Raw genomic sequence first — 17019 nt, 5'->3', positions numbered from 1 at the left:
CAATTTTAGTTTGTTTCCTGTCATCAGAGTTGCTTTTGTTTTTAATATTGAAAAGAACATATTTTCTGCTATTAAAATTGCAAGTAGTGATATATATGTAATGACATTACATATATGTGTTTTAAATGATGACCCCCCAAATAAAAAGACACTAGAAATGTTGTGTTCCCCAGGTGAACAAACTAGAGAACTTTTATGATGGCACAAAACCTTTCCCAAAGGCTGTCATTGTGGCTAGATTTATGAGTTAGCTTCCCATCCACACACCATTTGGTTCATTATAAGTGTCATGGATGAAATCTTTCCTATTTTTCTTTCATTTTCTCCTGAGTATCATAATCTGAAATGTAAGTTGGCTATGGACATTTCTTTGTATATTAGTTTAATTTTTCACATTGTAATTAGGTAAAAAGAAGCTATAAATGCTTGGGAGTGAGAGGGTCATCTATGACTGCATCACTGACCCAGAAGAATCTTCAAAAGATAACAGGCTAAACTTAATTGCAATTAAAATTACTAACATCACTTACATCCAAAAAAAAATACATGTAGATCATTTTGTAGCCAAATAATAAAGTCAATGGAGAAAATTTCAGTCTCTTTAAAATGAAAATACTTAAAGAGGGAAGGAGTTATAGACAACTTTCATTAAGAGGAGACTGCCACTTCTGAGAAGATGAAATAAACATGTTCTTCTTATTCTTCCTGATTTGGGCAACTAAACTTCATGTTCATCTCATACAAATAAACATAAGACTTGGAATGGTAACAGAGAAAGCTAGACTAAGAAACTTAGGATCTGAGAAATGACATAATGGTGAGTTTTCTGCATTTCTTTTTGCCTCATTCATCTCAGAAACTAACATTTAGAAATACAAATGGATTATAACAAAAAAAGCCCCAGTAAAAGCTGGTTCTCATTATCTAAAGGGCAAGGAATGGGGCACTTTAGCAGGACAGAAAAGTTTTAGAATATACATGTTCAACTTTAGCTAAATACCATAGAAAAGAACTATGGCATACACTCCCATTTATGGCAGAAAGGACTGACAGGGGAATCCAGACTTCTATTATCACCAGACTCTAAGGAGTATGTTCCTTCACTTGAGTGTTGTAAAGGAAGCCTGGTGGAGCGCCAGAATTTCACCACCAACCAGCAGTAATAAGACCAACCTTCACTCTGTTGTGTCACATGTGGAGCAGTAGAAGCACTACTAATCCTTCCAACAAACGTGGTACCTACTGAGTAACTGAATTTTTACACACATTTTCCAGTAATGCGGAGTCCTTATTGTTTCAGGAATTAACAGGGGAAACCAAAAACTTACATCTAGTAGCACACTTCACCTGCCCAAGTTGTATCAAAGGAAACTGAATCTGAATCAAATACTATCAGGAACATAAAGGGATACTATACAGTGTTAAAAGGTCAATTTACCAAGAACACAGCAATCTGAAATGTTTGTGCACCAAAGAGCACAGCAATAAAACTTGAGAAGCAAAAATTATTAGTTGAAAATAGAAGTGCACAAGTATAGCTTTAGTTGAAGATTTCAACACCCTTCTCCCTGTAATGGTAGAACAACTACATAGAAAATCAGCAAGGATACAGTATAATTTAATAACATCACCAATTCATAGGTTCAAATTGACTTATATCGAATACTTCACCACCACCAGCATCATATACATTCTTCTCAAGAACTCATAGAACATATACTGACATAGATCATATCGTAGGCAATAGAAGGAATTAGAGCACATTTTAAATAATTGAAATTATACAAAGTGTGGTCTGATGACAATGGATTTAAACAACAAAAAACAGGGCAAACTTTAACCACTTGAAAACTATGTAACACACTTAAAAACCCGGGTCAAAAGGAATTCTCAGGTAAAAAGAATACCTTTGCATTGACTGGAAGTAAGAACACAGCAAATCAAATTTTGTCAAATACAGGTAATGCAGTTGTGATAGGGAAATTTATAACACTAAATATTTACACTCAAAAGGAGGCAATGTTCAAATAAATCATCTGTGCATTTAAGTTTGATAACTTAGAATGAACCAAATCCTCAAAAGCACAAACTACCACAATTCACCCAACATTAAATAATGCATTTGAATAGCCCTAACACTATTAAGACTTTGAATACAAAACTTAACTAACTATAGAGATATTTAAAAAAATAAACCTGAAATGAATTATAAAAAACTTTTTCCAGAAAGTAAGAGAAGGAAGCATTTTTCAAGTAGTTTCATTGATGTTAGAACTACCCTGATTCCAAAACAAGACAAAAATAGTACAAAAATAAAAATTACAGACAAATAGACTTCATGAGTATAGCAGCAAAACTCACTAACAAATTATTAATAAATAGAATTCAGCAATATATAAAAACTATGTGCCAGCTTTTATCACAGAGATGCAAGGTTAGTCAACTATTTGAAAATCAATAATCTACCATAGAAACAAACTAAAGAAAAATCACATTTGACAAAAGTTTGATATCCATTTTATTAGTGCAAATATTCATGAAATTAGAAAAAGATGGGAACTTCCTTAACTTGATAAAGAGCACCTATTTTTATTTTTAAAAACCTAGAGAAAAGATTATACTTAATAATGAAAAACTAAATACTTTCCACTCTTAAGTAAAAATGAATATCAGGAACAAGCCCAGGATATCTTATTCAAATCCTGGTGGCAGTTCTAATCAGCCATTATGGCAAGAAAAGGAAATAAATATGATACAGATCATAGCTGCCCAAATAGTGAAATACTTAGGTGTAAACCTAACAAATATGTATAAGATCTACATGAGGAAAAACTATAAAACTGATTAAAAAATGAAAGCACTAAATAGAGATTCTGTGTTTAGATAGGAATATTCAATATTGTCAAGTTGCCCATTCTTCTTAACTAGATCTACAGATTCAGTGTAATTCCAATAAAAATTGCAGAAGGTTTTTATATATTGATAAACTGAGTAAATTTTAGATGGAAAAAACAAAACAAAAAATATCAGAATAGACAACACAATATTGAAGGAGAAAAAGTTAGAGGCTGACATATTACCTAAATCCAATACTTACAGTGATCAAAACAGAGCATACTGACCAAAAAAATCGGCAAATAGATCAATAGAATAGAATAGCCCAGAAATAGACCTGCATAAATATAGTAGACTGATCTTTGACAAAAGAACAAAAGCAATGCAATGGAACAAAGATAATATTTTCAACATATAATTCTGGAACAACTGGATATCCATATCTAATAAAAAAATCTAGACACAAACTTTACATCATTCACAAAAAATGTAACATGAAATGAATCATAAGCCTAAATGTAAAATACAAAAGTATAAAACTCCTATAACACAGGAGGAAATACAGATGATCCTGGGTGTGGTGGATGACTTTTTAGATACAACATCAAAGGTACAATCCATGAAAGAAATAATAAGCAGAGCTTTTTTTTTTAATTAAAAACTTCTGCTCTGGAAGAGCTAAAAAGACACTTCTCCAAAGAGGAAATGCAGATGGCCAATAGGCACATGAAAAAATGCTCAACACCATTTATAACCAGGGAAATGCAAATCAAAACCACAATGAGGTATCTATCACCTCACACCATAAGAATGGCCCACATAAAAATAACTAACAATAGGGCTTCCCTGGTGACCCTGGCAGGGGTTAAAGTCTCAGCTATCAAGATATCACCAGCCACTGTGGCATGAGTTCAACAACCAGCCAGAGAGAAAACCCACATGGCGCAGCAGACCTCTCCTGTCTCCCCCACTGCTCCTCTCAGCAGTGTGTTTCAGTAGATCTGCCTGTTCTGCTCTCCACTGTCTCTGGTGAATCCTCTCACCCCCGACACCTCTGGCCTACACCCCAGTTCTTGTATGCATAAATAAATAAATTTTTTTTAAAAACCTTTAAAAAAATTAACAACAAAAAATGTCAGTGAGGATGTGGAGAAAAAGGAACTCTTTTACATTGCTGGTTGAATGCACACTGGTTCAACCACTATGGAAAGCTGTGTGGAGTATCCTCAAATTACTAAAAATGGACCTACCATATAACCCAGCAATTCCACTCCTATGAATCTACCCAAAAAACACAAAAACATTAATTCAAAAGGATACCTGTACTCCTATGGTCATCACAGCACTATTTACAATAGCTAAAATATGGAAACAACAGAAATGCCCCAAAAGAGATGACTGGATCAAGAAGATGTGGTACATATACACAATGGAATACTACTCAGCAATCAAAAAAGACAAACTTATGTCATTTGCAGCAACATGGATGGAGCTGGAAAAGATTCTGCTCAGTGAAATAAGTCAGAGGGAAAAAGAAAAGTATGGTTTTGATACAGGGCAGCAGGGGGCACTAAAACTAGCTGAGGACAATGTCCATATAGTTTAGAGGTCACTGTCTGAGTTTTTTACCCATGCACACAATTGCAAGGCCACTCAGGTTCAAAGAACAATAATAATGGGATTTACTTAAACCAGGGAGACAAATAAGTAGGCAGAACCAACGATAATTTTATATACCAGCCGTGAACCAAATTAAAAATGCAATGCCATTTGTATTAAAAAAAAATAGGTATAAATCTTACGAACATAGGTAGGATTTGTATGCTGAAAATTATAACATGCTAATTAAGAAAATCAAAAAAAGATAAATATAAATGTAAGCTATGCTGTCTGCCTGGACTGGAAGATTCAACATAGTAAAGATAGCTATATTCCCCAAATTCCTATATAGTTGTAACATAAATTGTATCAAAACCCCAGCAAAGCCTTTGTTTAGAGACAAGATTACCCTAATATATATGGAAAGGCAAAGGAACAAATATAACTAAGATGATTTTTAAAAAGAATAAAGTAGGAGAAATCATTCTATATGATTTCAAGATAGTATATAGTAGCTATAATTAAGAGTGTGGTATCATAGATCACAGCAGAAGAGTAAAAACTAAGAAAGAGGGCCTCCCTGGTGGTGCAGCAGTTGAGCGCTCGGCTGCGATCTGCCTGCAGTCTCTGCAGCACCGGTTCGATCCCCGGCCACAGGGCGAGGGTCTCACATAGCATGCAGACCTCTCCTGCCGCACCCGCTGCTCCCCTCAGCAGTGTACCTTGGTCCTTCTGCCTGTTCTGCTCCCCGCTCTGGCTCTGGTGAAGTCTGTCACCTGCCTGCACTTCTGACTATACCCAGTGCTTGTATAAATAAATAAATAAATCTTTAAAAAAAAAAAAAAAAACTAAGAGAGATTCACATAATTATACCCAACATATTTTTGACAAAGGAGTAAAATAAATGGAATATTTTTTTCAATTAATGATAATGATAGATTCCTATAGGTCCCCAAAAGACAAACACCTAGAAACTTTGTCCCACCTCTCACATCTATATGAAATATAAATTGAAATAAAATATAGATTTGATAGTCAAATGTAGAAGTATAAAATTTTCAGAAAGTAACATAAGAGAGCAGAAAATCTTCAGGATCTAAGAATAAGCAAAGACTTGTTAGACTTAATACCAAAAGCTTAATCAAAAAATTAACTGTACTTCAAAAATTAAGGAAAAAAATGTTAACTATGCCACTGACCATGATAATATATTCTAAAAATAAGCTGATAATTGGGGGAAAAAAATCAAACCACATGTCTAACAAATGGTAAATAACTAGAATATATAAGGAAGTATCAATAGTAAAAAAAAAAAACACAAGTTAGAAAGCAGGTGAAATATATTTCACTGAAGAGGATGTACAGATAGCAAATGAGCACATAAGAAGATGCTCAACATTAGCCATCAGGGAAATGCAAATTAAAATAACAATGAGATAGAATTACAAACCTATTAAAATGATTACAATAAATAAAATAGTGAAAACCCAAATGTTAGCAAAAATGTAGAGAAACTAGATTACTCTTACATTGCTGGTGGGAATTTAAAATGATGAAGTTATTATGGAAAATATTTATTCATTTCTTAAAAATCAAATATCTGAATAAACATTACTCCAAAGAAGGAATACAAATGACAAGAGTTCATCACTTTTTATAGTTAAGTAGTATTCCATTATGTACATTGATGGTGGAGGTGGTGTGGCAACATACATACATATGAACCAATTCCCTAAATCATAGGCAGTGTTGTCAACTAATGCTACCTCCATAAAGAAACTTTTTTTAATTCAAAAAATAAAAAAAAATACAGCTAACCAATAGACATACAAGATGTTTTACATCATTAATCTCAGGGAAATGCAAATCAAAACCACAAATTTGATTTATCACCTCATACCTGTAGTAATGACCATTATCAAAAGACAACTAATAATAATTTTGATGAGGATGCTAGAAAGACAATGACCTAAGATTAACATATATACAAATTCATGGGTGGTAAATAGATGGTATAGAGAAAGATGTGAAAGGCAGGGACAAAAAAGGTCTGGTGTCATGTTATATAGATGACTCATGGGAGTGGGAAAAAAGTGTGAAGTTCTTTGTATTGCATGTCAATGTCCACTAGAGATTATGTAACCTGGAACAGGCATTAAAGAACAACCACACATCAGAATAGACAAAATGTCAACTCGTCAATGTAAGTTATCCCTTTGTCATCAGGCACCACACTGTTTGAACATACTGAACACAATGAAAGAATAACCCTGGCTGTAAGGGATGGAGGCTGCACACGGACGCATCCACACAAGTGTCCATTTACAAAGACCAGTATAACTTCTGCCACTTCTGAATGACCAGCATTCAAGAGAAGCCAACACTAGGTATCAAATACAGCACCATCCCTTCAAGAGGCCAACTAGACATCTACTGACAAGTTGAGTACATTGAACTCCCATTGTGGAAAAAGCAGCGATTCATTTTGAATTGATATTTTTTGAATCTAGACATATTCCAGGTATGGATTTACCTTTACTATCAAAGAATCCCAAACAGGGACCACCCTGGTGGTACAAGGGGTTAAGACACAACCTATGAAGCTATCCACAGCCACTGCAGCACGAGTTTGATCCCCAACAGGCCAGGGAGCTACCCACATAGAGTAGCAGACCTCTCCTGACTCACCCACTGCTCCCCACAGCAGTGTATTTCAGTCAATCTGCCTGTTCCGTCCCCACTCTGTCTCTGCTGAATCCTCTCACTCCCCACACCTCTGGCCTGCACCCTAGTTCTTGTATACATAAATAAATCTTAAAAAAAAAAAAAAACCCAAACAGCATCACTATCAATGAGATTACAGAAAAGTTTATTTAAAACACATGGGATCCAATATAACACTACATCAGACTTGATTAGGGTCAATCCCCTCCATGCACTTACCCCCAAAGGATATTTGGCAATGTCTGGAGACATTGTTGATTGTCACAACTGGGAGGTTGCTGCTGACATTGAGTGTCTATAGGCCAAGATTCCTACTAAACATTCTACATTCAGTGCCCCTTTACAAAATATTATTAGTACCAAATAACACTATGCCACTGTTCAGAAACTGGACTAAGAGACTCATTTTATAGCAAAGAAGGTGCAAGGTAGGTAGAGAGTTATGATGATACCATCTACTGTTCTTATCAGGCACCACATCATCCAAAAATAACAGGCATTGAAGAGTGATAGGATAGCTTATAGATGACATAGATAAGGCACAAGCTCAAAAATAATATCCTACAAGGGTAGGTACTCATCCCCAAACAAAGAGTATACACTCAAATCAATAACCATTATAAGGTGCTATGTCCCATTTATTATAATAAATGTTACTAGGAACTAAAAGAAGGGTTTTTTAAAGATTTTTATTTATTTTTGCATAGAAGAACTGGGGTGCAGACCAGTGGTGCAGGGGGTGAGAGGATTCACCAGATACAGAGTTGGGAGCACAACAGGTAGATCTATGAAATACACTGCTAAGGGGAGCAGAAGGCAAAACAGGAAAGGTATGCTATGCCATTTGGGTAGGCTCTCTGCTGGGGATTGAACTCAGGCCTTGGCAGTGGGCCTTGGCAGTGTTAGCACTGAGATTTAACCTCCAAACCACCAGGGAGGCCTGAGGGAAGTTTTTGATATTTTCTCCTGAAATTCTAACTTCTCTGTGTTTAGTGGTCTTGGTTTCTTAATGTGAGAAATATTCATGAGAGAAATATAAGGTATGACTTATTCCTCATGCCAAGGGTCCATGGGCAAGAAGAGGAATGCCATATTGATTGAGGCAACTGATCTGATCATAAGAAGAAGGACTGTTATGATCCATTGGGAACAGAGAGAACTTAGTTTGGCAACTGACTAACTCCTAATATTTTTTTCTGCCCAGTTTTGATGAGAGTGTGTGTGTGTGTGTGTGTACACGCATGCATGCCTCTCTGGTGGCACAAGGAGTTAAGCACCGAACGATGAAGCAATCCACAGCCTCTGCAGCAGGAGTTCGATCCCCGGTAGCTAGGGTGCAACCCACATGGTGCTGCAGAACTCTTCTGTCTCACCCGCTGCTCCCCTCAGCAGTGTACTTTGGTCTATCTGCCTGTTCTGTTCCCTGCTGTCTCTGGTGAATCCTCTCACTTCCCCATGCCCCCACTGCATCTCTGGCCTGTACCACAGCTCTTGTATGCATAAATAAACAAATCTTTGAAAAAAAAAAACAAACGTGTGTGTGTGTATGTATTAGTCACAGTATGGAAAGGCCTTCATGACTAGTGGGTAGACAGCCAAAGAAATGACTTTAGGTCATCCCAGCAAGTAAGCCAACAAACCTGCACAGGTTCCAGCTGTGGGAGAAGATGATCTAGGATAGATTTGAGGAAGGAGACAAAGACTTATCACAGTTGCTGCTGCAAGCTTACCTGTACAGTGAGAACTATAGTTGGCCCCATTAACTTTCCTCTAAAAGTATTTCCTAGGAAAGAGACCCACCCAAGTCTTGGAGGAATGACTTTCAGGGCTTAAATATAACAAGACTATCCAAACCATGCAAGAGTGGGCAGTAGAGGTTGTTGCGCTACATTGCCTAGATCCCCCTTCCAGAAAGAAAGGACTAGTTCCTGCGACTGTGAGTAGATTGATGACTGATACCTATGAGCTGTCAGTCATTTTTGGAATTTGGCATTTGGTGTTTGCCCTCCCTTGAGGATGGCCACATTGCCAAAGATCACTCTACCTGCCGATGGCAAGATATATTCTAAGGCTAACTGATGTGGGGTATGAAGGCCAGCTGGGGAAATATCTAAGTGGCCATTCCAAACCTAGGGTCCCCTTGGGTTTGCCTCAGTTCTTGCTATTAACACATTGCAGCCTAATTTCTCCTGTGACCTAATTCTGCTTCCTTTTCATCCAGTATAGATTCTGATACCAAGAGCAGCTCCCCAGAAACTTTCTATGTACTAAGCTTCATCTCAGAGGCAACTTTCTGGGGAACCTGACCTGAAACATTAACACGTACGCTATAATTCCTACACTTAAAGAGTTAGTAAAAGTTGGGCCTCCCCTGGTGGCGCAGTGGTTGAGCACTGGACTGCGAAATTGCCCGCAGCCTCTGCAGCACCAGTTCGATCCCCAGCCACCAGCTAGGGTCCCACATGGCGCGCAGAACTCCCTCTGCCTGTTCTGCTCCCCGCTCTGGTGAATTCTCTTACCCTCCCGCGCCTCTGACTGTACCCAGTGCTTGTATAAATAAATAAATAAATCTTTAAAAAAAAAAAAAAGAGTTAGTAAAAGTTTACTGCTTAGTCTTGCCAGAAACTTCCTCCTTCCTTGAAAGCTTGTCTTTCTAATGTCTGTTCACAGATTCACACTATGTGCCCTTCCTCACTTTTGTCTATTTTCTTTCATGTTTGGGAACATTTTCTACTGGAAGCCAGAATAAAAAATGTTAGAACTAGAAAGAATCATATGTAAAAGGCTGTCCTTCCTTACCAACTGTTTATCTGCAAGTACCTTGGGAAAAGAGGATTGAAAGGAATTACTTAGTTTTAGTCTACCAAATATTTGGCCTGAAACATTTGTTTATGCAAAACTCACCTTGATCTAGGCTCATGCTTATCCAGTGTTCCTTTTCTTTCATCTCCTTTTAAGAACACTGACTTGTTTATAACAGTGTTGATATTAATTGCCTTCAAGAAAACTATAACTTTGATTTATCATAGTTTGTATATCTCCTCTAGAAGGGGGGAAACTGGTTACTGAAACAATTTTACATGTGCCATATGAGCACAGGGGGGAAAAGAAGAAAAATCAGAATTGTCTAGGAATGACCTACAAAGACTTCATGGAAAAGGTGACATTTAAACTGAGTTTGAAGGATGAACACAGTAACCAGAAAATTCTAGACTGGGTCTACTAACTAAATACACCAAGAAAAAATTATAAGCAAGATACAGTAATGGATTGATAAGATCTATACTTTGCCTCATTTGTAACAGCAAAGTGAAACTGTAGGAGTATTAATTCTGTAGTCATCAAAGATTTTTGAACGGTGGAAGAATTTTGTTATTGCTTTAAGAAGATGATTAATATTGCCACTATATTTGGATGAGGTGGGCACTAGAGTTTATGAGAGGGTAAGAGGGTCAAGGATTTGTAATTGTTTAGGTGAGACTTTGAGGACCTGGGAAAGGTGATAGCAAACAAGGAATGGCTTTGAGTTTTGTTGAGCTACATGGTTTACAGATTCATCTGTATTCATCTGACTTAGCATTCAGAACCTACCATTCTTCATTTTTATATATTGCAAAGCCATACAAATAGAGTCAATAACTAGAGATACAACTGATTGGGTAGCCATCCCATATGTGGTATTTTATGTGACTAAACACTGACTCAATATGTTAAAATCAAAGATGAAGACACAAAGGCCTAGGGAAAGAAAAGTTGGCAGCACAAACTTTTGGGAACTGGGTAGGGTTTTATGGTTGGTTGTTTTGGTTTGGTTTGTTTTTGCCTTCTACTGCACAATAGGCAATTGTAATTCAGGTGTATTTGTTTATTCTGCTAGAAAAAAAAAAGAATCCTCCCACTCAAACAAAAATACTATTATAAAGAGCTAGATATAATCAACAACACCCTACTTTGCCTTTTATTGCAAGAAGATATGAGGGTCACATTCAAGGATTGATCAGTTATTTGTCTGTTTTTAAGATTTGGGGAATTATACTATTTCTCTGTGTTCTAAAGCATCTTTTGCCTAGGAGAGAAAGGTTGGGTATCAACGGCGGTGGGGGGGTGGGAGGAGTTAGGGGTGTCTAGTAGCCACTTTGAGAGTAATTTCATAATATGCTTGTCAGCATGTCTTTCTTCCAGTCCTGGTTTTGTTACCTTCTCTCTGTAAATACTGGTACAAAGGGAGCTATCTTCCTGCTGCTCAAAATAACTACTGGGTTGGGTAAAATTTATAATGTTGGATTCTACTTTTAGCCAGGAAATGCAAACAAAGCTTGGTGACTGCTTGTTCACTGACCCCAAATTCATTCCATGTTGCTATAGCATCACCCCTGAGAAAATGGGCCTGTCTGTTTTCCTCCCCATAGACGCACTTCAATGGGCTTTTGTCAGCTCTTGAATTATAGCATTAAAATTTAAACACTAGGGATTTAATGGAGGATTATTATGACACTCCAGTGCATTCTTTCTGTTGCCATTAGCAACAACCCGAGGATGAAATAAAATAATTGTTTTACAAGGGACTGTTTTCCTAAAAGATGAAGGACCTACCTTATACTCTTGGAGTTTTATAAAATGGTTTGTGTGTGTTATTGTTAACATAAGAATGCTGGTAGAATATAATACCAGCTCAATGATATAAAGTATTTTTATCTGTTAGTTCACTGATCTACAAAGGCAAAGATATTTTCACAGGACCCCAGATGATGAACTTCAATCTGTTGTTCCCAAACACATTCTCCACTGTCTGGAAGATGTGCAAAGGCAACGGCACAGAGTTCTCTCTCTCAAATCCTTCAAAGTACTGTGAGAATAAAAGAATCCCCACCAAAAGCCCCAGAGAAATCTGTCTGTCTGTATGATATGATAATGACTGAGGCTACTCTAGATAGGATTCTGAGAGAAACCCCACTATTAAAACCTAAAGATGCAACCAAGAAATTCTTGTTACAATACTGTAGCCTTCTTTGCTTGGTCATATCCATATGTCTAAGAAGACATCAAAAATGAATAATAAAATCAAGGTATTGTTGGATTGGTGTTTGTACTTTCATTTGGTTATATAATCTGAGAAATTTTCTTGTAATTTTGCATCTGGTTTTATATTCTCTACCAGTCACTGGCCTTTCTATTGAATGTCATTTTCACCTCTTTCCTCATCTGATGTCAGGATTCAGATTTACATCCAGATTTATATTTGTTTTTTCAGTAACAGAGATAACAATTTTGTTGCTCTTTCAACTACCCAAATGTGGATTTATCTCTTCTTCTCCTCCTATATTCTTATTGGATCAGGCTTTTCAAAATATTTTTTTTTTTGTCGTTGGAGAAAAGTCAAGTTGACTGTAAAAATAATACAAAATGAGTCATCAATAATAAATAATCATTTAGATTTTCATCATCCAGAGACAATCCAGTGACTTTTTTTTTTTTGGTATAGGAATGAAAATAAGTCATAGGGTTCTTCAGGGCTCTCCTTCCCTCTTCTCAGAGGCTACCCTATTACCATTGTCTTGCGTTTTTTCAAGAGGTAGTTTGTACAAACATCTTTATGTATATATACTATTTTTACACAGAAATGATAAATATTACATTTTCAGCTCATTAATTTTTTTTACCTAATAATAAATCTGGAAATCATAATTTATATGGAGTGATACAGGGCAGATATTCTTGTGGGACCATAAGTTGGAGTTTTAAGGAAGGATACTAAATGGTTTGTCTTAAAGTTTCCTTTGCTAAGCACCATCCCAGTACTTGTTAGGATGTATGTAGTTGCCTAATGAGTAGAAAGGTAATGAAAACTATTTTTGTGTGCTTTATGTAACAGAGTAAATATTCATGGTCCATAAAAACAAGAAATTTTAATATTAATTTTATTTTTCACATTTTGGGTTATATGCCATAGTTTGTATGGAATATCTGATTTCTTTATCCAAACCTGATATAAGAAATTTTTACTAGTTCCTGGTCATTTGCTTTCCAAAGCAGTGTTTCAGTACACATCTTATAAAAGTGACTTCATATACATATAACAATCTACTTGTACTCTAAATTATTAGAAGGCAAATTATTGAGATCAAAATATAATATATAAAAATTCACCATCAGTGAACCAAATCAGGCAATTAGGAGAACCTCCTTGAATTCTGAGCCCTGTTGAACAGTGGCATTGTTTTAGGAAGCACGAAAGGGGTGGCGGGGAAAAGAGGGAATAAAGTTTCTATTAGAGGACAGCTGCCAGTTTTCTTGTCAAACTGAGAAGTTGCTGGGACCAGGCCAACTATGTTCTTGAATATATCATTTTCATCTGACAAGTAGGCTTATTGTGTCTTTCCCCCCTCATTAGTCATTGAGTCCCAGTTGATTTAGCCCCAAAATGGAAATATAAGGCCAGAGTCACAAGGCTTCCTTGGCCCAGATGTTTGACTTTGTCGAAAGCCCAGTAGACAGCTACTACCTGGTTTCAAGAAACCTGTACCTGATAGTCATGCCAGAGAGGCAATGAGCCTGAATCCCCAAAGTGCCCCATAATATAGAGGTGGACTTCCTTTGAAACTTATCACTGAAATTTGAGATCAAAGGTGTCATAAGTTTGCATGTTCCATTAGCACTTACCTATATGCAGCTTTTCCATGAGTGGGAGAATCCTCTTGGCACATTGTGAATAAGGAATTACATTCATATGTAGAAGCAGCAACAACAGTATATTGAATTGTTTGGATGGTCCAAATCCCTCACTCTGCTAGATCACATTAGCTTCCTTCTATCACTGTGAACCCTGCCCAAGTAATATTCTCTGAATGGGAGTACCCTCTCCCCACAGGTTTAGGGAAGATGGTGATGAGCAGTTATACCCACAAAGTTCTCCACATAATTAAACTGGTGTATATGAACTTTGGTCTCTTTGGGGGGTGGGAAGACTTCTCTGTAAAGTTGGTGAGATCTGGTTACATAGGAAGCAAATAATCAAAGGGCATCAAACAACATAAAACAAGGCATTACATTCAAACAGGAGGTTTTTGAGTAGGTGCTACCTTGCAGCTCAAAAAAAAAGAACTTCCAATAATTGTCAAAACTCTGCTGATGTTATTTCTGCTTTGGGGACTTTTTGGTTCATTAGTTGCAGGCTCATTTCCTTTTGCCTGTGGCTCTGGGCTTACTGCCTTGTTGTCATGGTAACATTCGCTCATCCACCTTCCCATAGGAGAATGAGCAATATCCAATGAACGATTTGGGGATCTAGGTTCTAGCCTATCTTTCATTGTTTTAAACTTCATTAGCAGCATGGCAATGGGGAGCTTCTTACTATACCACCCCCCTACCCTGCATTTGTTTTTACATCCTAGAAAGCCTATTCCCAAACTCATATTCCCAAACCTGGCCTGTAGGACTCTGTCCTTTCTCTATCAGAAAATCACTTCTCAGTCAGCATCCCATCTTTGTCATCAAAACTATTAAGAACTGTAAAGGGTCTAATGTTTGTTTTCTTATTTGAAGCTCACAATTATTTGGCCACAATTTTATGGATGCTAAAAATGACATTTCACTCTTAAGTCAAAAATAAAGGACTTTATTATACACACTATGGTATGCTATATGAGCATTAATCAGTTTCCAAATGTTCCTTTTACTCCTAAGACTGTGACACCAAGGTAATGTAGATGTTTACTCCTAAGACTGTGACACCAAGGTAATGTAGATGGGCCTAGGAAAAGCTAAACTTTGCTACATTCAAGGAAGACTTCCTATTATACAGAAGTCAAAATCCCCTGCCATTCCCCAAGTTATCATCTAGAGAAATCTTTTCACAGATGCTCTGAATTTGAGACAGGTCAAACAATTTTCTAATTGAAACTTAAATGACTATGAACAGAAGAAACTATGATTAAACAGGGACATAGTGATAAAAAGAAATATTATGCAGGAGTGAAAATAACAAAACTCTAAAACATTTGTGGGGGAAAAGTGATAAAACACTGTATATAATATGATTCCACTTTATAAAACTCAAAATTAAAAATAAACTAAACCCCATTAAGGAATATATTTGGAAAACTTTTATAAAGTGAAAATTAAACTCAAAATTTAAGAGAGTAGTTACCTTTAGAGACATGAATATGAGATAAGAAGGCATACACAAGTAATCAAAGATAGTTGCAAAACTATATTGATAGTACCCTAACTCATAAATCTGGAAATGGATTCATAATTATTATTGTTGTTAGGCTTATATATGTTACACAAATTACATATATATTAAATGCAATCTAATACAAATTTTAGAAGTTATGTTACAAATGAAAGCAGTATTATTACAATAAAAGAAAATTCAATAACCACCAATCATAACTCTGCTTAATATTTTGGTTTATTTCCTTCCAGTACATATACACAAAAATATTTGTTGTTTTAGTTTTCTAAATAGTATAATATTATTTACACTATTAGGTATCTTCTCATTTTACTAACCTGATAGTGAGCTTTTTCTCTCTTTTTTCCTTAAGTAGTGCTTTAACAAAAACTTCTCAGGGCTCTATTATTTTCCATTATTGGAATTGCCATAATTTATTTATCTACTATACTGACTTTTACACTGACATTGCATTCTTTCATTTTTGCATAGCTATGAATGTGATGAACTTCCTTGTACCTAGTCATTTTTTCATGTGGCTGTGATTATTCATGCAAATTTATTAGTGTAAATTTATATTATTTGATTATTAGTGTAAATTTCTAGAAATAGAATTGCTGAATCAAAATTGCAAAATCAAATTAAAATAGATTTAGGAGGTCAATTTGACCTTTACTTGAGACTGCACCCATAATTATGGGTCACACCCTTTGGTCTCCCACATACTATGGTATGAAATACCACAATGTTGATTCCAAGAACAATAGTGAACATCATCAATGCATTTCTTCTTCTTTCTCTTTCCTTCCCTTCTATCTTCTATCATAATCATAAACACAGAACTACAGGTCATCAAGTATTGGAAGAAAACCCACAGGAATAAGAAAGAAAACCAATACCTTAGGGGAAAGAGAATTCTCATAAAAGGGAAATTTGAAACAATCATCTTCAATTAAATTTCAGAGAATATTGTTTTAATTAAACAAAAATATGCCATTTTAAAAAAGAAAACCAAATGTTTTCTTGGAATTTAAAACTATGCTGCTAGGAATAAAAATAAAGCTAAAATTAAAGTCAATATTATATAAATAAAATTATTCATAAAAGGGCTAAATGAAAGAATAGTTCTGGTAGAAAATGTGGTAATATTAAAAAAACTCTTGAAATGAGAAATAGAAAGAGATGAAAATTAGATATTGAGTATGTCTTGAGTATCAAACTACACTTAAAAGGAAGCATTAGTAATAGTAGACTAGTGGAATATAATACATAATGTAAGAATTCTAAATATCTAGAAATAAAATTGAGGCAAATATATTCACCTAATACTTAAATATGAGGGAATTTTTGTGTGTGTTAAATAATTAAATAGTATGGCTAAATCCCTTTATTTTTCAGAAGACACATTTTATTGCAGAATTATTTCTCAGCATTGTGGAAATCACATAGTTTCCTGGAGATCACAAGAGGAATTTCAAACAGGCTGGAAATGTAGATAGCATGGAATTCATCCATCTTCTGATACATAATGTGATTTTAGAAAAGCAAAGTTTGCATAAGTATACACAAGAGGCAAAAAAAAATGGTCATTTAGGAAGATAGGTTGGTTTTTACAACTTCTTCAAGAGTTAATTTGGGCTAAGATTTACAACAAGATTCTGCATCATTTTTATTTCATCTCAAAC

Source organism: Talpa europaea (genome assembly GCF_964194135.1).
Source record: "Talpa europaea genome assembly, chromosome: 2".
NCBI lineage: Eukaryota > Metazoa > Chordata > Mammalia > Eulipotyphla > Talpidae > Talpa > Talpa europaea.
Note: the sequence above shows the minus strand (reverse complement) of the source record.